This window comes from Dreissena polymorpha, chromosome 8 (genome assembly GCF_020536995.1).
Source record: "Dreissena polymorpha isolate Duluth1 chromosome 8, UMN_Dpol_1.0, whole genome shotgun sequence".
Lineage (NCBI taxonomy): Eukaryota > Metazoa > Mollusca > Bivalvia > Myida > Dreissenidae > Dreissena > Dreissena polymorpha.
This window is the reverse complement of record NC_068362.1, coordinates 63,471,174-63,495,713: the sequence shown is the minus strand read 5'-3', so window position 1 is coordinate 63,495,713 and position 24,540 is coordinate 63,471,174. Positions and strand designations below refer to the sequence as shown.

The 24,540-nt window shown below is 34.0% G+C and overlaps 2 long non-coding RNA genes across 2 annotated transcripts; both read right to left on the bottom strand.

The window, feature by feature from the left end:
• Window positions 1-3,913: 3,913 nt before the first annotated feature.
• Window positions 3,914-5,469, bottom strand: LOC127841931 (uncharacterized). The gene is made up of 3 exons (XR_008031437.1): window positions 5,302-5,469; window positions 4,566-5,157; window positions 3,914-4,046 (listed from the first exon to the last, which is right to left on the bottom strand). It is a non-coding gene; the product is annotated as an uncharacterized LOC127841931 (long non-coding RNA).
• An 8,723-nt stretch (window positions 5,470-14,192) lies between these two features.
• LOC127841932 (uncharacterized) lies at window positions 14,193-15,792 on the bottom strand. Its single transcript, XR_008031438.1, has 3 exons — window positions 15,528-15,792; window positions 15,239-15,393; window positions 14,193-15,055 (listed from the first exon to the last, which is right to left on the bottom strand). It is a non-coding gene; the product is annotated as an uncharacterized LOC127841932 (long non-coding RNA).
• Between the last annotated feature and the right edge of the window lie 8,748 nt (window positions 15,793-24,540).

The window sequence follows — 24,540 nt, the reverse complement described above, 5'->3', positions numbered from 1 at the left end:
GACAAGAGTCGATAAAAGCCATTCAAATATAATTGTATTCATGCTGGTACGTTATCAGTTCCAATAGAGGAAATATTATATGTTAATAATCAAAGCTCTTGGAAATAATTTAAATGTAAACTTTACAGTATTCTTGGTAAAAAACGTAGTGCAATTTACATTAAATCCATAGATATCACATTCTAACAAAAGTTTATGAACCATGCAATTACTCCTCACCAAAGCTTATGTTAAAATCATTATATATGTTTGATGAACACTCAAGCCTCCGATAGGTGCTGCTGCTAGAAACAACAGTTAACGTGTGTAGACTAACTAATATCGCATTGCAAAGTATGTCAAGTGAAATATGATGATTTGTGGATTGTTTATTGTCTTTTGTAACAGCCGTTAAGTAGAGGAAGTCCGGGTGTTCTAGCAAGCTGTTGTGCTTCTAGAAGGGTGCAACAAAATGTAGCAATAATACAGACCCTATTTAAATTATTCTCCTGGTCATAGTGCTCTTGGTAAATATGTGTGCGAAGGAAAATGCAATAAACAATACATGTTCAAGTATCAAAGACTTGCCTAACTGTATTAATTATTGACATGTCGCGAACAGACAAAAGTTAGAGTAGAATAGGGAAAGCAGTACGTCCCCCGAGAATCATTATGGGACATGATTCAATTGGTCTTTTATTTTGGAAATGTGTTTCTTTAAAATCAAAATATAACATGTCAGATGATATTGCAACTTTTGACTTTTTCATTGAACGTATTGTGCCGACTGCAAACCTAACAATTAACTTGTAGGACACTGCTTACACACTTTGTTCAAAATAATAATGAATGCATTATACTGTTTTACGTCTATTTATGTCAAATGAATACTACTATTCAATAAAAAGAGCTCAATAAAAATAAACAATATCATCATCTCTTGACGAACGCTTGGTTTTCAGCAGTGTTATTTACGTGAATGCTGAAATTATTTTGTAATAAATTAAACACTTGAGCATATCAACTACATGTACTTTATTCCAACACCTCCTTATTGCGAATAATATACTTTGGCCGGATTAAAATAATTTAATGCTTAGATTTTTGAGTTTTATAGCATAACTAAGCGTAATGCTTTAAGCCCATGTTATTATCAAAGGTTTTAACGGTATAACTCGAACCTAAAAAGTATCCTGTCTGTTGGATATGGCGACAAATAGCGAGTGTGGTTGCCAGCCTGTTGGTGGAAACTTGAGTACTTAATTATTTATTACTATGAAAAATAAAAATCTGTACGTCAACATAAAACAATTACGTCGACCATGATATATTGTTAGTTTGAACCCTTTTACATTACTTTTTTGTCGGCTATATACAAATAAAGTAAATTACATGCATGCACAATATATTTAATTGTGCATGTTTGTTTGACGTTTTTTAATCGAATTAAAGTGTTACATGCAGAGAATGAATTGAGTATTTGTTTATCAGCATGTTTTGCTAAATATGTATGTATGTTATCTCACTGTGCGTGTCTTACATCTTTTAGTTGCCTGAACATACAAGGGAGGCAACTCTTGATGTCACAAATCGGCAGTAAACAAAAAGTCGTAATTTATTATCTCGCTTTACCTGGGTACAAAAACCGTTTAAATGATCTTTTCTGATTTGATTATACAGTCCGAAATCATTCAATCAAGAAAGTCGAGATATTAATCTTTCAGAACTTTCATTGCAAGCTATTTGGAAACTAAAAATCGTAACCCAGACAGTTCGTATTATTTTATTTCGCGGTTAAAGACAGTGTTCCGGGCTGAAATCAATGAAATATTACTGGTAAATCAATCATATATTATAATTCAAACAGACAGTGGTAGAACATTTGTGGAAACTTAAGAAATTTGATTCAAACTTATGTCTGCTACAATTTTACGATTGGTTACAGAAATTACCGATTGTACAAATGTATTGACGAACATTTGCCTAAAGACAGAATAGCCTACATGTTTCAAGTTTATCAGCATTGAAATCCCCAATTTATAAATTGCAAATCAAAATCATTCATTTATCAACCTGTAATAGTCAGTAACTAGTAAAAGAATTGTTCCGAAACAAGCGTAAGATCGTAATGCCATTTACTTAAAAGCTATGCGCGCAGCATATTGGTCAAATAGCATTCACGCGTGCAGAAATATATTACGGATTATCATTTTACATGAACGTTAAATGAAAAAACAAATATATTAATTTAAGTACCTGTCGCATTCTCCGGAGCCTGAATTTCACAAATTGAGTTATAACCTTTTTATTTTAGCTCGATTGCAAGTAAAGCCTTCGGTCTATTTGAAATGCTTTTGAGTCCGTTTCCTGCAAATCTACAGAAAGGTCCCGCAGTGGGGATCGAACCCGTTACCTCCCTAGGCGGACACCATATCCATTACGCCACGGCGCCCTTAAATTGCACAAAAGATGTGGACTTGTATGATGATGAAACAATTCCAAAACCAATTTAAATTTAGGAGAAAAACAACAACATTGTTCTTGAATTACGTATTGAAATCTGCATGCACAAAACCAGACATTTAACACATGTCGATTGTTTGTTTTGCGGATAACAGCAGGAAATATAATTCGTTAAATTATCATGTTAGAAACATTCAGCATAATGCTATTTTATCCAACACAAACTTGTAAGAGTCTATTGAATAATAAACCAGATGATAGCGACTAAGGCTTACCAATAACACAACTACTGACAAGGATTAAATGATTATTTCAGCACTACAGAATGTTTACTGTCCTGATTATTTTTCAACTTGTTTACAAGTTATTTGATAAATTTATTATACAACTTACATGTGTTTTTCAACGTGTCTATGCGTTTTAAAAGTGGAACACAAGTGGCAATCAAATGTGCCCATATTGAATGCCTATTCAAGCTATTGTTTCGACATACTGCGACATACTGTTCAGTTCTAGTGTTATCGCCTTTGAACATGAATGTATTATCTTATGTAACCACATTACTTTAATTGTCCCTGTTTGCTCTTACATCTACAGTAAAATTATTTTGAGCTGTCTGTTATCTCAGTTCATTTAGTACACGCGCTTCTAATCTAGTGTACTGGGGATAATTCCATAAACTTGTGAGTTTGGTTTATGGCCACCATACTGGACATGTTGTGTTTCCTCTGGGTACTCCGACTACCACCCAAAATCACAAGACCAAACCAAAATTGAAATTTGTTTTGGAAAATAAAGCACTTGTATTCAAATTCAACCCAACTTGTGTAATTCTAGTGAGTTAATTAGATTCGTGAAGCAGCTTGTGCAGCGTCGTTTGTATTCACATAGGCAATAAACGCATGCGTTCTTTCATTATCCATTCAATATTTCATCGTTTACCATTTACACGCACTTATAATTGAACACATTACCTCTCAGGACCGAGTTCATAAACGAAAGCTAAACGAATGCAAAATAAGAGAAAAAATGTTTATTCCTTTCATGAATACATTTCGTTATTTATCTCCGAAGGTTTCTCTGTTATCTGGAAAAAAAAGAGAAATGATGAATATGAGTGCTTATTTGTAGACCGTAGACAGATTATCATAAAATATGAATATTTGCAATAAAACACGCATTTTATTTAGAATATAAAAATTCGTAAATAGAAAATATGTAGCATTCCACTTTGGTCGACATGCGAATAGTTGTCATGTCGTTCCATTCCAACGATTTATATTGCCTTTTGATTAGTATTGTCATATTATCTAATTCGTTGTTTTTATTTGTTTCCGAACAAGATCTTTAAAACTAATAGTTCAAATGTAAGGGACGTTTTTATGCTCTTTTGTCTTTGAGTGGACGGACACATTTTTCCAATCGATCTGCTGAGTGTATTTTTCTGGGATTATTAACCATTGAAAAAAAATTCTTTCCGCGTTTATTAACGGATCGAATGATCCGAATCTTATGACTCTTCATTGTCAGCATCCGTATTGGGTTGACATGCATATCTCATAAGGTTGTTCCGCTCCAATAATTTTTCGGGGAGTTATTGCCCCCTAAAGGACAATAATTTATACCTCCCCAACAATACCACATATATTATTTGGTGATGAAAGTCTTGACTTGGAGAAAAACTCGATTATCTTCGATGCAGTTCATTTGTACATTAAATGTAGTAAACGTTTTGATACCTAGCTGTCTGTCATGTTCCTTGTCTCTTTTTTTCTCTTTTTCTTTCTTTAAACAGTTTCGCTTTGTCTTTTTTTCTGTCTGCTGTATCTTCACGTCTATTTCATCAACCTTGATGAACCTACTCTTTCTTTCTAGATAACGTACATTTACGTCATTTGTTTTTTTTTATTATTATCTTGTATAATTTGTACTGTCCAAATACATGTCTGCTACCTCAAAAAAATGTTACACACTTGCTTGCAACTACTGCGTATGGAGAAGAACTTTTTAAGATCTCGATCTTTCGTTCTAATCCTTTTTTTTGAACAACGTGACTTATTTGTAACTGTATATTCTATGCAAATGTATACCATGTTTGTTCGTAAAATAAAATATGTTTAAACTAAAGGACAATAATTTGACATTTTCTAATGAGTTAAACGTTTGTGCGTCAGATCAAAGAAATTAATGATCCGAATGTGATGAAAATGTATGTGCAGTATTCCCACACGATACATATGAACATATTTACTCGTCGTTTCCCTGTAGTGACTTTTCAGGGAATTATTTCCCATTTAATAATAACAATTAACCTATAAATTGACATGGGGTATCATCGGGGAGAATCCATCAGTGCCACCGATATTCTTGTTATTTATTATCAAGGACAAAAGGAAAGTAGATTAAAAGTATTGTCGAACAATTGATTGAAAAGTTGAATTTTCAGCAACGTTAATTTGTTTAACTAAAAGTAAATGCTTTTAATTACGTGTAAGAAAAACGATTAAACGATTGCATATACGCGATTATATTAAAATATACATAGGAATAGGTGTATGGGTTTAATAATCAGAAGTACGAGATATATAAAGGAGATATACCCAAATAAACTCCCGTCGTTGCAGTAGCAAACTCCGTTAGTGCAGTGACCGCCAGGATGATTCAAAAGGCCGCACAGAGCGTTACAACCCGTGGTTCCACAATCACGCCTCGCTGCTGTGAAATGTTAAAAGAGAAAAACCAATTACCAAAGATTATTCTGAAACAATTACTGTATCAATGCAATTTTAAATATAAGTATCAATAAGTTATAAGAACATACTTGCTTTGTATGATAGTATTGTGTAATAAAACACTTACGTGCAGCCGAAATGGTTGCCAGTGCCGTTAATAGCAACAGGCATACAATAAGTTTGGATGTCATTGTGGCGAATAGCAGGACAACTGCGGGATGAAAATGCTATCGCAAACATAGTCTTTTTATATGAGAATTCAAGGCCGCATCGGCGTTCAATGCCTTAACATTGTAACGTTCAGTGATGTTCTAAATACTATATGCGGAATTCTTATCAGAAAAAAAAACAGCGCAATCGTGTTGTTTCATGTTTCAAAATGTCATTATGGTCTTCATTTAAGCTAAATTAAACAGCGACAATAACAGTAAAAACTTAATAATAAATTAGAACAGCGTAAAATAATGAATCCATTCTTGTCAAGGCTACATAACTTATTAGAAATATAACTTCGCATGTACACAAATTTATTAAGAAATGTAAACATAAATCATTTTAAAACTTCATCTGACAACTATATTTTAATCCTAAATGTATGAAAATCATTTGAGTTACAGTTTAAATCGATATATACATACGCATTCAATTATATTAGAGGAACATATTATTTTCAAAAACATTCTACAGTAAACAAAACGAGTTGTTAAAGGGGTGCATATTACTTTTTGTTTGCGTTAAATGAAACACTACGGTTTACTAAAGTCAAGATCAGTTTTGATCTTTAGTGTGTCCTAGTTAATGTGAGAAAAATATGCACGAACAATTTTTAAAATTAAATATTTTGGCAAGTTATTCACGTATATGGCGTGTCAAACGTTGCAAAATTCAATGTTTTCATATGCATGTGGTATATTTGTACAGTCTACTCTCGTTATCTCGACATCGGATATTCTCGATATGTCGAAGTCAGCTCAATGTCCCAACAGTTTTCCTTTTTTATCTATATTAATATACATCGCATATCTCGATTTTCGTTATGTCGAATAATTCGATATCTCGATATAAAAATGTGTCCCTAGTCCCGATTTTACATGTATTTGATGTGGTTTATCTCGAAGTGCGACTAACTGTCCCAGTGTCGGCAAAGGTGACAATTTTTTTCTTTGATACTTCACCGTCCCGCTTCGCCCGGCTGCTTAATAGCATGTGTAATGTCGTTAGCCATTAACACTTGTGTAAGGCCTGTCACTTTAACTGTCAATTTAACTGCAATTAATTGCAATTAATACACAGCCTTCCGAAAGGACGAACGACTAATTGTTTTTACAAACAACATTCCAAAATGCATAGAGTTATATTTTTGCGTATCTAAACCATCCCAAATTTGCAGAATGTTGTTCTATCCTTGAACTTGACTCAGAATGGCTTTTCATTTTTATTTTATCCAGTACTAATAGTCGATTGAACTATGCATTTTAAACTATAAAATGTAAGTGTACAGTTAAGTATTCCGGAACGTGATTCACGCATGCTTTGTTGGAAAACACTCGTCTTGATTGGACGTCAATTGCACCATGATTAACTTTAAATAGCAAAATTGTTTACTCGACAGTTTAGAAAAATGAATTTATAAAAAAACAACGTACGTGTTCATGCAATTATGTAACGCCTAAAACGTCATTTTAAGCATTTAAATAGCAAATTTAATTGTGCCTCGTAAAAACGCGTATATATCAGGTAATGTATAAGGTAGTAGAGAGTATTATGCCACAAGGTGACGGCTTTAGTAAGACCACATACATTTTCGTCTCATTTTTACTTTGAAAACGCCTAATCGGATATGAAAATATCGAACATAAATATGAAATTATACAACATATATTTATTATGCAATACATATATCGGATTTTACCATATATATACAGGAATTTATACAACATACATATGCAACAATAACACACAAAAATAGAAATATAGAACATATATATTCCAATATACCACTTACTAGTAAGTGTGGAAAAATTGAATTTTGCAACGTTTGACACGCCATACACGTAGCTGTACCTGATGCCTATTCTCCAATTTATAGCCGGCCTGTTTGGTTGAAGTAAATGGGTTCTTAACCAGTTAAATGTGATCCCATTGGCTGCAAGCTATCATATATTTGATTACAATCGTTTATAACAAAAAGATTGACACACGGCTTGCTTTATTAATTCAAATCGGCGACATTTTTCATGTAGTTTTTTAGTTAGTGAAGAACACAGTTTGTTCTATTTTGAATAAAAACAGATAGTGAAATATACCAAATGTTATAACAACAATTATTGTTTTACTAACCTATCAATGTGTATTCAAATATTGTATATGTAATTATGAGTGGTAATATGTACCACTCATGACCGAAATTTGGGGAATAAACACCAAATGCGTGGTTGCAGTATGATTTTTCTTAATGGTTACCTCCCCTTTAAAGTCACAGTTCAAAACTATGGAAGGGAAAGGCCGCAAATATTATTATCACCAGAAATGTGGCACGTGTTGTATTCAGCTGATATGTTCCATGTTGCAATTATAGATTATACATACATGTCAAATAATATCCTTTAAAATAAGCCAAGTTTGATATTTTATGTTTCAATTTTGAACAATGCTAATTTTTAAGGTAAATACATCTCAAATGTTCATCTTGTGCATTGTCCAATTTAAACTGTTCATGCATAAAACCTTAAATGTTCAAAATGTAAAATATACATTTACTTGTATTTGTAAATCGCATACAAAACGCATAGAACTTTGTCACAACTCTAACGCTTCTTTACAAAGGTGAATGCTAAAGTATACAAATTTGCAACAGTAACTTTAACGAATTGCCAAGTTCCATTGTGAGCATGTAAACACGTCTAGATTGGTCAACGCGTATATTTACACCTTGCAATATTACAAGTTTACATTTGCACAGTTGCAAAGTCGGTTTGACAACCATCCATACGCGGTGGAAGCAACAAAATTGATTTTCGTCTTATTCAGGAACCAATGCTACACTTACAGGCCGGGAACCATTGTTACACGAAATTGGTTAGTGTTTTGTGCAGACGTGCACAACAGATTTAATTTGTAATACAGATTTACAGTGCAGATTGTGAACTACGTAATGAACAATGCGAGGTGTAATTCTGCGGCTCTATAAGAAAGGATTAAGAATGTTATGAAGTCCTATTCGTCTGCGTCAACAATTTGATGTGTTAGATGCAGACATGCACGCCACATGGAGTTCTGAATACAGATTAATAGTACAGATCCTGATAAAAAAAATTGGGCTAGTATCTTTACAGTGTCCAATTTCTGATAATCTATATTGGACATGATTTTTAATTTGTACAATATGTAACCTATCTTATTCAAGCAACTGTTAAGTATGTCGGCGTTAATTATTCAACCAAATGACAAAATCGTGTTTAATGGCACTGTCATCTGCCACCCAGTGTGGTTTATGACATCATGTTGTTAGTTAAGTCACAGACTCTAGACGTGGTTAAGCCTGGGCAATATCTGATCAAGACGAGATAATCGGTTTATGCAGAGCAAAGGGGGAATTAAACACCGAAATACAAAGGCTTACACGATTCTAAGATTGATGCAAAAAAAAAAAAATGAAAAATATTGCATTTAAATTAGTAAATGTTTATTTAAGGTATCAACGTGTTTGTTTACCCAGACAAATACCATTATGGTTAATTTTTATATGTTGTATATTTGCAATTGATCTATTTATTGCTTGTTTTCAATCTTATTTGTTTCAGTAAAGTAGACCAACTTGTTGGTATGTTAAGAAATAAAATCTTAATATAATCGTTTAAATATAAACGACCACGCTTTATTTCTCAATGCAAACAAAATGGCGGCATCGCTATTGTTTTCACCGTCGTCAAAGGGCACGTAACTCTAACAGACGCAAGTGCTCGGATGTTGCGATATTATGAATTTACCTGTGTCTTTGCGTCTCTTCGCAAGTTTTTGTACGGGTGCTATAGCGTTGGTGAAGTAATGAGCACATAAAAATCTGCATCCAGATAAAGATCGCATCGTGCTCATAATGTTAAACTCGGGTTTATAAGTTATTGGTGCAGTTTACATTGACATGCGCTTATACGTTCATTAGCCTATAGTTGAACCCTATTAATCTGCGCGAACAAATTGAGAACACTTATACGCTATTTATGCATGGATAACTCGTGGACTTCTATTTATGTACAATTTGCGTGAATACGGCTGTTAAAGCGTTTGGGAACTAATAAGCGCCACTAAACCCCCCCCCCCCCCCCTCAACAAACAACAGCTTCCAAACAACGTCTGCATCGTTCTTATACGGTTGTATTTGGGTTTGATTAGTGATGGATCCCTATTTATCTGCGCCCAGTTAACATTCACATGCAATTATATGGTTTTAATTGCATTATGAGCTTATGTAACCCAATCAATGGGGATCGAGTGAATTTATTGTGGTTGTTGATACAATATCAATTGCATCAACTAACTAAAAAACTTCTGTGTAACTGTGTCCATAGAATATTCTCATCTTCTTTTACGGTTTTAATAGCGTTAGGGAACACATCAACCCCTCTTGGTATGCGTCTAGACAACGATCACATCGTGCTTATAAATCGGGTTTTATAAATGAAGGACCCCTTTAAAGCAGCGACCAACTAACAATCTCATGTGCTTATACGGTCTTTATTTCATTATAGAAGTTCTGTACCATTAACATGAATGGCGCTATAGTGTTATATCAGGGTTTATTAACGACAACACTGTACTCGCGCTCATGAAGCCAAAAACAAAGTGCATACAAATGCAAGTCATCAACACTCACTTAATAACATTCTGTTTATGCACTCACGGTACATTTGATCCTGTATAAATAGTACTTCCTTTAAAGGAAAAAAAACAGCAACCTCGGGGACGGAATTCAACTTCGTATTGAAGACAGAGAGGCCAGCAACCCGCTATAAGACGTCATTCCCTATTCCAAACATTCTCGCAAAGACGTTTAATTCGTTGCATAACAAAATTAATGCTGTCACTATAGAATGAGCAGCCAGGGCCCATCTTGTATTCAATTACGAATCAATTTATGACCTTATCGATCATTAGAATCTTAGGCCGAAAGTAGTATATGCAAATATAATAACACCATTTTCATATTCATATTTGATAATGAATAATGATTATTAGATTACTTTATACGTATGTTACAATTGTGCATGCTAACTTGTCATAGGTATTTCATTATTAGGTAAACCATGTTTTGGTTAAAAAACTGCACAATTATATTGTTTGGCATAGATAATGAATCATAATCTGTGGCTTACCTTGTAAATATGTTTATACTTGCATTTTGATATTTAAAAATTTTGAAATTATAATGTATAGCAGTATTTGTTCTAGAAAAGTGCATGTGTGTGTTGCATCATATGACTTTGTATTATTTAACTACTCAGTTTATTTTATATAATAATGCAATTATACTGTCTGTATTATGGGCTGGTGGCCTTTGACTGCAAATAAATATTCGTATTCGTATTTGCTTAGGCTTTATTATTTTTCTGTCTATTCACACTATATAAAAGTTAAGATATGCCCTGCGAAGGTTGTCGAAACGCATGTATTATTATACTTTATAGTTAGAGTTCTCCGTCGCAATCAAACCAATATAGCAGCCTGAGAAATGCAATGTGAAGGTTATCGGACGCGTGCGGGAACCTGTTCAAACCTTTTGGACGCAGATGATTAGGGTTCACTACGTATCGAATACAATACAGATCGGATAAGCACCTTAAGTGTTAACTCGACGAAGATTGGCATGGGGTACATTACTTATTTCATGCAATTACGATGTAATAAGCACATGTAAATCTAAGCTGCGGAATAAAACAAATAAAAAACTGTCAAGGCTCTCGGAACAAATGCAGATTAATAAGGTATTAGGATTTTTTGTCAAAATTAACCCCATTTAAGAACCTTCTTAGCGTGTTTAGACGTAGATGATTCGGTTTTAATATCGCATTTAATGCAATATAGCCCTTATAAGCACTTTCTATGTGTTCACGCAACGCAGATCGAAAGGGGTGCATTAGATAGACTATATCTTTTTATAATGCACAATATCGCGTAAGCATATGCCAATGTCAACTAGATAGAAATTTATAGGGCTTCATAAGTTCTCAGTCGCAATTTAAAAACATAATAATATTGTACGGATAAAGATTGATATAGTTTATTTAATAAGAAATCATACAATTAGCAGGCGAATGATGTTTATGGCATTTGATTGTTTATATAGTGATCGATTTCTAGTATTATTTTGTGAATAATAATAACATTAAAATCAAGAGAGTGCTCCAATTTTATATAAAATTGTTGCAAAATGCTGTGTACATGTACTTTTTTTCCAAGCAACCACAAAAAAATTGTCGTTTGTTTTTTGTTGTTGTTCATTTCATCTTCTAGACCTAAAACGTGTTCTTTTAATGTTGCATCGCTATTCTTTTTAATTCAACGTTTAATTCTTTCATTTTTTCTGTGTTACTCTTTGTTACTACCATTGAAATTTGGTTACTTTATCTTTGATCTTCAATACAAGTTTACGTTCATTCGGCGATAATAATTAATTTTTGTAGCTTGAGTTATTAATAGTCTCCATGATTTCTTTCAAAACAATTGCCAGTACAAGTTCATAATTTATAGCAAAATATATTGTTGTTGTTAATTGTATGTATTGAGGCTTGTAATTTGTTGAATACGATACCAGGCACTCCTATGAGAACATACCTTTATTCAATTTTTTTTTATACCGATCTAAAGTACATGTAATGAACACTGAATTTGTTCGTTGTGATTCAAATACTCAGATCAAAGGTTATCATGTTTTCGACCACAATATTGCATTATCATTCGACGTGACGTTCGAAACCATACGAATGCCGCACCTATTGCACGTAGGCGAGATAAGGACGGTTTTCATTAGTCTTTCTTTAGATTATAAAAGTGACCCATACATGGACTTGTTATCTTTGTCATCATGCATTTTTATAAATACAACACAGACTGACAGAATTTTACCTTAAGTTATAGTTAAGTTAAGATAGCAATGCTGTTTGTTTGCTGGTACATTTGAAGTGCTTGAAATTGCCAATATGTTTATCGAGTCACGCTGCAATGTGTTAAGTTAATAGGGTGTTTTCGTAGGAAACGTTTTGCAGTGTTCGGTATATTTCAGCTGATATACACACATATAATTTGACTCTCTTCTTGGTGTATTTTCGAATAAAATACAAAAGTAATTCCTGTATTTTACTCTGAATTGTCTTTTTTCGTACTCAATTGCTGTACAGTCCGGACAATTCAATGACTTCATTAATGTACAATTATTGCGGCATGTTTATCTTTGCTTCGTTCTACAATGAAACTGTGCTAATGTTCTAAATAAATGCCTGAAACGATGCAATGTTTACGTTTATGCCGTAGTTTGATGGTTCTGGTTTTCATGCGCATTGCATTGAAATCGCTGATTATTTTAAGTGTCATTTAAACTCGCACTTATGATCGTGAATTACAATAAAACTCGTGCGATATAGTTAAACGAAAAGCCACCGTCACGTTTTTTTCCTTATGTGGTCTGTAGGTGTCGAGGATGTCATCTTAAACTCTTATCTTCTGCCTACAGTTAAATTGCTACGCCTCAACATTAAAGCTTACTGTTCTACAAATGCACATGAAGTAATTTTATTCTGCTGCTAAATGCTCCACTTGTCAAACATTGGTTTCTTTTGTTCACATGCGTCCGATAAAATTGGCCGAGGTCCGGTACTATTTCCGAATCTGTCGGCCCTGGTTTCCAACGAAAAAAATATGTAAACATGTTTTAGTTGTAATAAAATCGACACTGGCAATATGTAAAACACTTTTTTATGTTAATTTTACTTAGATAAAAAATAAAACAGATTTTACCTACCAGTCGAACTTGCTATCTTTTCTGGTGACGTAACAATATTCAACTGCTTTTTTGGAACCCGTCAAGTTTTGCACTATTTAACTAGTGTAACGTGTCGTGTTGGTTTTTTCATTGTCACTTCATAATTTAATCTTGTGAAAACAGAAAAAAGACATATAGTGATTGCACTGTCCGCCTTCTGCCCGTCACACTTTTATTGAAAAATGCTCATAACTTCTATGTCGCTTCAGATGTAACCTTCATATTTGGTATGCATGTGTATATGGACAAGGCCTTTCCATACGCACACACATTTTACCCCTTTGACCTTGAGCTATGGGTCCGCGTTAAGGTTCCGAAATCTGCGTTTAGGTTTCGAAAAATGCTTATAACTTCTATGTCGCTTCAGATGTAACCTTCATATTTGGTATGCATGTGTATATGGACATGGCCTTTCCATACGCACACAAAGTTTTACCCCTTTCAAACTGACTCTGAACTTAGGGTCTGCGTTTAGGTTTCGAAATCTGCGTTTAGGTTTCGAAAAATGCAAAGATATCTCTATATTTCTTGAATTATAACTTTCACATTTGGCATGCAAGTGTTTATGGAAAAGACCTTTCCAAACACACACAAATCTTGACCCCTGTGGCCATGACCATGAAGTTTGGGTCGGCATTTAGGTTTCGAAAATTTGTTCTATTATTTAGCTGTCTTACATAACTATCAAAACGTTTTTCGGGGGCATATGTCATCCTATGGAAAAGGCTCTTGTTTCATTGACAATTGATATGTGTGCCTTGAGTAAACAGAAAGAAGACTAGTATAACTTGTTGTGATGTGGGGGTTTTATTTTTCATTGTCAATTCATATTTTTATTTTGTGTGAACAGTAAAAGTACTTGTGTTTTTGCTTTTTATAATTACTCGCAATATATTTTTATGTATTTATATGATTAAACTGCAATGTATTTTCCAGAATATTTAAGTAAGATAGTAATAAATAAACACAAATAAATTAAATCATTCCAAATCATAAGCCTTTTATTAAATCTAGTATAAACGGCGAAAAATTACTATTATCGAATCATACAGCGAACAGTTCAAGTCCATTTTATTTTGTCTGAGGTCGGATAGTATTTGAGTTAGTATTATACTATTCAACAATTTGTCGATTCTGAGATTGCAAATAACGTTTTGGCCTAATTTATATTCACCTTACCATCAAGCATCTTAAAACGTATACTTTCTAAATAAACAAACAAATCAATTGATTATTTCATTGCGTTATTTCTTAAATGATTAGTATTTGTTCGTCTGTTTGTTAACTCATTTTATAAACAAACAACAGGAAGTATGCATTGATTGTTCAAATCATAATTTTATCAATGCAAATCACTACAAACAAACAGAAGTTATTAATCAATTAGGCCACACAATTTAAATATTATGAGAGTAATTCTAAATTATAACATGAATGGAATAATGGACAAGCAAACGAAAACGGTCAATACTTTCAGACTCTGATTCGTAATTAGTCATTAAACATATTACTTGCCACCATAAAATTATAACTAGATCTAAATAATAACACAAGAATATGACTAACAGTAAACAAATGAAATTTAGGAAGTATTTTGGAGAACATCTCTTAAGTATAGAGTTTTCAGTATTCTTCGCAACGTTTTAACGTCGACATCGAAATCTGTTCTTACATATTATTCAATTTAAAAGCTTCGTCAGCCTTGAATGAAGCTTCGCAGCTTCGGCCCGCTTCTCGTCGGCATTATTTCTCGCGACTTTCGCTGCTCGCATACATTTAACAGCGCTGCTCAGATTCGTCCCAGCATATGTCCAACCAGCAAGTGTTAATACAAAACTGGCGCCATCTGTTACATAAAGTAGTATACTTTATAAACCTTCAGAACATGTGCTGTTAATAGTTTGTTACGATTTCAATAGATCTACATGGGTTGTAATGTGTAATACTTTTGAATGATATGTATTCAAATGCACAGATTTGCATTTCTTATTTAGTACTTGTTACTGTAGGTATAAAAATAAGATCTTACATGAAACTTGGCTCAGAACAGTGCCTACAACGATCCCTATACATCCAGCGAAAATTTTTGCAACATTCCAATTGGTTTCCTGTTCAATGGAGTGTAATGTCTTCAAAATCGCGTGCTTCTTTCTCCAGCAGAGATCTAGCCTCTCTTTCACAATGCTATAAATAAATAATTCACTTTGAAAACATATTACTTGAGTAAAAGCTTTAAAAAATTATTGTTTATTGTCTATTGCAACAACGAGTACATATAAGTATTAATATCTTTAAAATTGTGGAAATATTTACGATACCTCAATCTTCCTTTTACAGTCAGCAATTTCTTGATCCTTTTGGTGCATGTTGCACTATCGCATGCCTTAACACAACACATTCAAAACAAAACTTATTAATGGTAAGGTACAATATTTGTCTAGCTATGTCTATTAAGACCAACATAAATTCTTTAACACACTCCACAAAGATAAACTAAATAGAGGACCGTCGAGTATTATCGACATGTTTTATAATCGACCATTTTATAAATAAAATGCTAAACTGATGTAATCACTCAAATACGTCATCATGTATATTTTAAATTATATGATGTCATTGATGACGTAATCTACAACTTGTTTTACTGCCGCTAGGTTTTGTTTACAACAACGGACAGATTCTCAGCATCGATATTTGTGGGTCCGATTTTTTAAACAGCGGTTCAAGTGTACCAAAACAAAGACGTTGCACCCGCTTAGCAATATTTTTATTATAGTAATCGAGAGCTATTTTTTTGGAAATTTTACATTGTAGATCTATTATACTTAAAGCACTTTAAACGAGTTATTATTTGTATGACGTCACGGAGTGGGAGGTATAACCGAATGCACTGATCCGTTAAGTCGTATGTCCCCCACCCTTTTGTTTTGAACTGGAATAATAACTGGGTGGATATTACGCTAATTTTCACAGCTGAAAGATCTTTATATGTAGACGATTGTTATAAGACAACTTTATCTGTTATTTTGGCAGAATTATGAACCGCCGTCGTACTTTCACAATTAAATTTGTAGATGCTCTTTATTGGAGAAGTTTTGCCAGCGACCAGTTTTTGGCATATTGTCTTATTGTCCACCATAAAATATATTTTAGTGGATTTCTTTGTGCTCAAACATTGCGTTGTGGTTAATTAATAACGAACAAGTTTACGCCATTTTACCTTTCCAAGTATTGATATTGAATTTACATACTTCCAGTTTTAATAACTATTATAAACTTGTTTGTGGCATGTATTTTGTTTTTCCTTAAATTAAACGAGAACAGAAATTATTCTATAAATTGTTACATAATGATAGATACGCTATTCATTTCATGTAAATTTGGTAGAAAAAAAATTGTATGAGCATCAACATAAACTTTTTACATTGAATCCTTCGTCATTTTAAATAAACAATAGCTACATTAAATCATTAAAACCAAAGGAGATGTAACACTATAAGAAGTTTGGTAGACATAGTACTCAGTTACCTCCCCGTAAAAGTTCATATACAATCGCATCCGTTTAGACCGCGCCCGTTTCGTATTATTCTTTTAACAATTAACACGTTATACAATTAGTGCATAATATCGTATTGTTTTTAAATGTTGTACATTTTTATTTCTTATTCAACCAAATGTTATGAAACGGTTTGTAAATCGCAAACGAAATATAATTATTTGCAATTAAAACATATCGCAGGTGTTCATGACCCCCATTAGATTTTCGGGACAAAATAATAAATGTCGTCGGTTTGGCCGTCAAAAGCTCCTAACATCTGTTCCTATCGTATTCCATTCCAAAAGGTTTTCTCAGCAACTGCTTGCCTATTATTAACTATACTTCGCAAGAAGATGTTATCACCCAAAAAAGTTGTGCAGTGAACTAGGGCAATCCGCTCAAATGCAACGTTCACGCACCATGGTCACTGCTACAAATATGCCATTAAACAGATTATGAAGACGTCAGCTATATCATTCATTTGTCTATTTGTAAAAAAATTTCGATTTTGTTTACAAAGTGTATTATACATTTTGTAAACAAAATCGATTTTTTTTTACAAATTGACCAATTAATACTATTTGGGAAAGAAATATGCCCCAATGTCAAAAGTTAAAGTCAAGCTTTAACAAGGCTTTGACAATTTTGCTCGCAATACGCTTGCCCTATGGCCCCGTGAAAACTCTACGAATTAAAATCGATCTAGCGGTAAGATGTTTCGCTATGTGTTTGTTTCCTCCCGCTTGGTGTGCGTAATTCCATTTTTAATAACAGTCAACTGTTAGTTGACGTGCAGAGATGAATGGTTATCAATAGTTCTCTTATCATTTTTCATCTGTTCAACCGGTTTTATGCAGACAAAAATGCAACATAAAACCAAATAAATCAACCAAGTTTGATTATCAAGTGTAATGTAGTCGTAAAGGAATTACTATGTTTAGTTGTGTTCAACTTTAAGTTACAACGATCAGACCATCGACATCTGGTTAAGTCTAACGTCTTTCTTAATTGCTTCATGGCCATATAAGTATATCATGTTTTGTTCAAAAATAGTCATCACTCTCTGACAAATTGCAAAGCCCATTGATTACATGCTCTTTTCTATTTAATTCGTGTTTTTTTAGACGAACAGACAAACAAACTTATAACAGAGGTCGGAATAAACAGACATGCGTACAGAAAATCTTTAGCTGAATGTGTGTATCTAGTTTCATGGTTTCTTATGTCCTTTTCAAGTTATTACAATTTTGTTTAGATTTGAAGAACAAACCGACGGAGGAAGAGATTGAAAGAGAAACAAAATACCTTTAGCCGACCAAAACCAATATTCTTTATTTTCAGTAATGTCAATATTCAAATATTTTCAAAATAATGACTTGGTGTTCGTTCCTCGCCCGATAATCGCAACTTTTCCAAAACCTAAAACCGAGATGTTTTTAACGTTGGTTCGATATTCGCTCAAGTTCGAAAAATCAATACCCATCTATTCTACCTTCGCTCAAAATTCGCTTAAGTTTAAATACTCTAAACATGATCGGGGCCCGTATTCACCAACCCATTCTTAGACTTAAAAATATAGAATAGACTTGGAACAAAAAAATGCATTCAGTGTTTGAATATATAGATGCCTCCACTGTTTATTATGTCATTAACACAATGTTTTACACGAAGAATGCCATAGATATAGATGTTAAATAACAAATTTTACTCAAAATTCAAGCAATATTTGAATATATCAATTTATAGAATATTCTTTATTCTTAGACTTAAGTCTAAGAATTGTTTGGTGAATACGGGCCCAGGTAATCGTGATTTGCTCAATACTCGCCTAAGTTCAAACCACCCATATCTAGCAAGGCATTCGACTTTATCTTCGTATTGAATTCCCAATATACATTACCTAGCCAACTTCATGACCTATCACCAAGTCTTCCCGATATCAAGCCCCCCCCCCCCACCCTCAGTGGAAAGTGTGGTCAATTCTTGTGCGTCCCAGATCAGCAATGCAGTCCGTCTTTATCGTATTTTTTTGTTCAAAAACAACGAAAATCCAGTTTAGTCGGAAAGTATCGTGCCTGATTAGTCCGTGCGAATTGTACATGCTTATATCTAGTAAGGCACTGTCCGCACACTAACTTTAGCCCGTTTTCTCATAGCGTGATTCATTTAAAAGATTCCATTGTGTCTTGGTCTGATAAAATTGGGCTTAATGCATGTGCGTAACGTTTCGTCCCAGATTAGCCTGTGCAATCCGCACAGGCCAATCAGGAACGACACTTTACGCTTTTATGGTATTTTTTGTTTAAAGGAAGTCCCTTCTTACCGAAAATCTTGTTTAGGCTGAAAGTGTCGTACCTGATTAGCCTGTGCGAACTGCACAGGCTAATCAGGGACGACACTTTACGCACATGAATTATGCCTAGTTTTTTCAGAGCGTGATTCCATTGTTTGAAGAAAAGCCAGAATAAGATCATCGGCTCTAAATAGTCTGTCAAATGAACCCATGTTATCATCCAAATTTACGATGTCTCCATCATTAAATATTTACGCAGGCTGCCTTTGTTTCAAAATGATTAAAGAAACCTGGTAGCCTCTTCCAAGTTCCGCCCATATGGACATTTATAAGAAAGATACATATCATACTGGTTTGTAGTGGTCGCTTGATGGCGTATGACGAAACAATTAGTGCGTTATTCTGTCATTTGGAGCAAGGACGGACTCGCAAGTTGAGGTTCACAATGTCAACAGCAAAAAAACGATAGGCGACAATTGTATTACCGGTCATAAAATTAAGAAGCGAAATGTATCCCAAAAGAAATAACTCTTTGACATGAACATCATTTTCGAAAAGAACCTAACTTACCTTATTATATTTTATGACAACTCATGGACAATATCTTAGTCTAAATGACCTACGATCAGTTTTGGACACTAATGCAGGACATAAGTTACTGCTTAATCTACGGAAATCACTATATTGAGACTAGTATGGAAGAATCAACGCGTCTATTGTCTCTATAATTGTCAACTTTTCACGTGCTACTGTAAAGTATTCGAAAATTAGCTCTCCCTTTTACGTCTCGACGTCCCTGGGACTAGTTTTTATCTTGTTAATATCAATAACAATTACTTATGTTGGCCCGTACTTCAATTTGTCAAAGAAGTTAACTTGGCTGTATTATTAAATCTTCGAATCTTTAATTGCACATTGCATGTTAAATAAAATAATCAAGTCTTGATAAACTTAAAACGCTGATCTTCTTTCGAATTTATGTATAATCTTAGTAAAAAAAATATTTTATAATAAAAACACATTACTTACGTGAAAGACCACTGCATAATTAAACCAATTATTAACAGGGTGGTTTTATAAGTTTAATGTACACTCAATTGATGTCATATTAATACATAGTTTTATGTTCGAGTTAAGATTCATTGTTGAAAAGTTAAGTTGGCATTGTTTGAGAATAGAAAAGGCTGGATTGTGAGCCTCGTTCTAAGAAACACTGGGCTTAATGCATAAGCGTAAAGTGTCGTCCAGGCTTAATGCATAAGCGTAAAGTGTCGTCCAGGCTTAATGCATAAGCGTAAAGTGTCGTCCAGGCTTAATGCATAAGCGTAAAGTGTCGTCCAGGCTTAATGCATAAGCGTAAAGTGTCGTCCAGGCTTAATGCATAAGCGTAAAGTGTCGTCTAGGCTTAATGCATAAGCGTAAAGTGTCGTCCAGGCTTAATGCATAAGCGTAAAGTGTCGTCCACGATTAGCCTGCACAGGCTTATCAGGGTCAACACTTCCCGCTGGTATGAATTCTTATCAGGGTCAACACTTCCCGCTGGTATGAATTCTTTCGTTGAAACAAGTCTTAGCAAAACGAAAATCAAGTTGAGGCGGAAAGTGGCGTTCCTGATTAGCCTTATCGGACCGCACAGGCTAATCTTAAACGACACTTCGCGCCAATGCATTAGGCTGAGTTCTGCCAAATCTAGGCACTTATTACACACTCATTTAGTTCAACCTTGTTCGCTTAACGTTCATCACATGTAAGTAAATGCCAAGCAAATAACTCAGTTCCAACATCTGCATTTTAATTGATTCGTCAATCATTTCACATTACCATTTGCTATAAAATAAGCAAATAAAGTTTTTGTCTCGAGCAGGATACAACCTTTGATAACTTCATTGTTCAAACATGAATATGTTTTGAGTTATATGCATGCATTGTCTCATTTTAACACGATTTAAAACTTACTGAGCACACGTAAAATGACAAACCAGTTCTTAAAGTGAAACACCAGAGAGTTTCAATGTAACAAACTGGGGAATGCATTCTTGAACACAATGACGTTTGCACGACAAAAAAGGGTTTTATTTGGTGCGCGTTTTCATAAGGCAGTGAGTGATTATGTTATTTCAAGTACTGCGTGTATATATAGCCACATTTGAACTTCGAAATATTTGATATAAGAGTTCTACAAAAGCAAGCGAAATCACACAATAAACCATAGGTTAAGGAGACTTTTAAGTTTTAACCTCACTTTGTGACCAGATGCACATTGGCGCAAACACGTTTCAACCAGCGTTGACGCTTTCCATTAATTTTGGTCGAGGGCCACTTACAGTTACCGATATGGGATAATACGAGATAATACGGTGTAAATTGTCGACACATATCGACCGACCTACGCATTCTTTCACTGATAACATGTTTCATTGCTACTTTTTATGTCAAACGTAATAAACGTGTACATATATACAACTGTTAATTATTAAATGCATAAGCACATTGACTCTTTCTTATAGCGATTATTAAATTGTCACTCACATTTCGTTTTGTATATGTTATGTATATTTTAATACAGTGGTTTGAGTAATGTTCCTATTACAATATATTTCTCTTTGGAACTATAAGAATCGTTACCCGAGGGCAACCCATCCAGTGCACTGCACGAGCAGGTGGTTCACCATTTTACATATTTTTAAAAATTATCAAATAGTCCATGTGTTATTTGATGAACTGTAATTTTACCATACAATCAAACCCATAAAAAAGTCATCATTGATTCATACATAATGTGAAATGTTCAATGTTACGTTATAAGTTATCATCAGCTGTCAAAATTACGTCTTAAACTTCAAGGGCGCTGTCAAGGAGATGGTATCGCCCATTGGTGCAAAAAGCTACCATGTGCCTTCTAATTTCAATGTCACATGGTACGTTTTTGCACCGATGGGGCGATATGAGCCTAGTTATGGATAAAAATGGGTTTAATGCACGTGCGTTTAGTGTCGTCCTAGATCAATCCGCACTTGCTTATCAAGGACAAACGACACTTTCCGCTTTTATTGAATTTTTCATTTAAAGGATTCTCTTCGAACGATCTTCCAGTTTAGGCGGAGAGTGTTGTCCCTGATTAGCTAAGCGGACTGCGACACTTTGCGCACGTGCATTACGCCAAAAACGAGGCTCTTATCGACTATCGGATATTGGGCCAACATCAACATCATCACCAAATGAATGTGGCTGCAGACCTTGAGGTCCCGTTGCTGCCAATGCATTAGTCTGTATTTTATTAAGAACCTGAATGTCACAAAATAATAATTACATTTTGATATATTATTTCACAGGAAAGTATAATATTCGAGTGCTCGCAAAAGCAAACATGCGCGACCTTGTGTTTGATATGTTATTTTTTACTAACATAGATACGAAAGATAAAACAACAAACACATGTTTCATATGTTAAGAGTAATACCCGTTTATTTCATAGGTTCATCCCAAGCAGAGATCGTCAAATACAATATATAACCATACAATATACATGTATAACCATACAATTTACATATATAACCATACCATTTACATAATCGGGCAAAATTCTTATATTGGAATTACACCACCGTGTACATAGGCATTGTTTTTATCAATGGATTTTCTTTTCTGCGAATGGACTGCTTCTCTCAGGAAAATATGTCAAACACAAATCTAGAATTCTTAAAAAAAATATAAAAATGGAACTCAATTGTATCAATAACAACATGACTACCTTTGTTTAACAAATAGAAATATAGTTTTGTCTTTGTAAGAAAACTAATAAGTAACAATACATTTAAACGAAAGGTAGGTTAACATTGTCAACCGAAATCCATTTCAACGACATAACGTTATACGTCTTTCAGTGTAGCACATTACAGACGTGTTATATATGAGCCGTGCTCTGTGAAAAGGGGGTTTCATGCATGTGCGTGAAGTGTTGCCTAAGATTAGCCTGTGCAGTCCGCACAGGCTAATCAGGGACGACACTTTCCACTTTTATGATATTTTTCGTTTGAAGAAAGTCTCTTCTTAGCAATAATCCAGTTTAGGCGAGAAGTGTCTGCACAGGCTTATCTGGGACGAAACTTTTCGCACATGCATTGAACCCCATTTTCACAGAGCGCGGCTCATATTAATTTATAATTAAAACTCGCCCTGGGTAAACGGGCCGCCGCCAGCACTGGCTTATCAGGGACGACACTTTCCGCTTTTACTTAATTTTCGTTTGTACGAGACTTCCTTTATACGAAAATTTCCATAAATGCTGAAAGTATCGTACAGTCTTATCTGGGACAATACTTCACGCGCATGCATTAAACCCGATTTTCTCAGAGCGAGACACAATGATTCAAAATGCATAACATTACAAGTAAGACTACATCAATAAAGGAAAATATAAGAATTTATACTGACATGTGCACATTCCAACCAAGACAATAGATTTAACAAATCGCAGCTTTGATAAATTCATTTCGTGTATTCAAGCAAGTGTAACTGCTTTTATTTTCTTCATTGAAAAAGGCTGTGTATACATTAAACAAATATAGTAACATAGTGTTATTTCGTATCGATTTACTTGTATTGCATATAAGTGAGTTACTGTTTACAAAATAATACAACTGCTTACGTGCACAAAAGTACAATCTCTTACAGTCCCAGTACACCTCAAATAGGTTGAATGATTTTAAAGTGAAACTAATTTCTAATGAAATCATACGGCGCTAATTTCACAGATTTTTTTTTAAATTGAATATAAAGCGATATGATGCGAATGGAATAAATATCTTTCTGTTTACCTGGTACGAACATAAAATACTTATTCGCTGACTTTTTGATGCGTAAAACATGTATACTTTAAATACTTATCCAATAGTTGTTATTTAAGTACGATGCGTTTATGTTTGATTTCGTTCGATAAGATGACCATGAGAAACGATTTCTGCAAAATGAATTTAAATATTATTGGATAGGGTCTTCAAAACATATATAATGTTTTATGGTTATTCGTACTATAATGTCGTTCTTATGCATTTGTATCCTGCACGAATTCGAACAAAAATAATCTGGTTTTCCAAACCCTTATGCACAAAAAATGTATGTGGTGCGTTTTGATCAAAACAATAGTAGGCAGAGAAGTGGGTATTGTTTGTGATGGGAAATGAGCATGCATTTAGTGTATTTAATGACCCATTGATACAGCATCGTGCCTCCATTCAAACGTCAAACTGCATGTAAATAGTTCATCAACGCAAACTATACATCTATTGCATTGGTCTTTTTTCCTAGTTATGATTGCAGACGAATTTGCAAAGAGCGGTAAAAAATTAGCTTAAGGTCAAAGTTGTTTTTAAACATTATCTTGCTTTACTTGTTGTAAATGCATGTCTCAATGCATCACGCGTTTGTTATTTTGCACGTCCGTACCTTCATAACATCAGTCCATGAAAATCAAACAATACAGTTAGTTTCACATACACAA